Raw genomic sequence first — 831 nt, 5'->3', positions numbered from 1 at the left:
CCACAAAACCAATCGTTGGAAAACTGCCTACAAGAGTTTAAACCACTCTATTATCGCGGGTATTATCAAGCTTCTCAATACTTACAATATTTGAACAGCAGACACAGTGGTATGAAGTTTATTATGAAAATCAATAATAACAGTAGATAATTCAAATGTGAAGTGCATCATAAAAAAGTTTCACAGGCTTGTATTTTAATTTTACAAGCTTCATTTTTAGAGTTTTTAAACGAAAATTTGGTTAAAATACTTTTTCACCATACTTACGAGATATCTAGCATGTATGAATATCGAAGAATGATTTTCCAGGTTATGTTATCGATAAAATACTTCGTTGTTATTTAAATAACCGAAGTGTTGATGTACCTTGTACTATAGATGTGTCTAAATATCTTTGAATATTAGTATATCATGTATGAGTAAATATTTTTTTTATCAAGAATCAGCATTCATAGAGAGCATACCCGCAAATTTACCTAATTGTCGCCTTGGGTTTTTTCCCTTAAATTCAAGAACTAAATTTCGTCTTTTGTTGTTTACAAATACACTTGTCCCTGCTGTTAGCAGGACTACATTGGTTTTACTAAATGAAAATGACTAATAATTGTGAACTAACATGCTAACCTAGGATTACTAGTTAAGTTTAATATACTTTTATATGTTCTGGGCGAATGTACCGTTCCCATCTATTCTGGTTAGAGCCAATGATGAAAGCTTTTCAAATACAAGAGCATTTATAATCTGAGGCTCGAAATTAATGTTCTTAGTTTTGCAACATGCCCATGAGCGAAAAGTGGCTATTGTTTTCCATTATCCATATATGTACATGTG

This window comes from Limulus polyphemus, unplaced genomic scaffold, assembly GCF_000517525.1.
Source record: "Limulus polyphemus unplaced genomic scaffold, Limulus_polyphemus-2.1.2 Scaffold7699, whole genome shotgun sequence".
NCBI classification, from domain to species: Eukaryota; Metazoa; Arthropoda; class Merostomata; order Xiphosura; family Limulidae; genus Limulus; species Limulus polyphemus.
Note: the sequence above shows the minus strand (reverse complement) of the source record.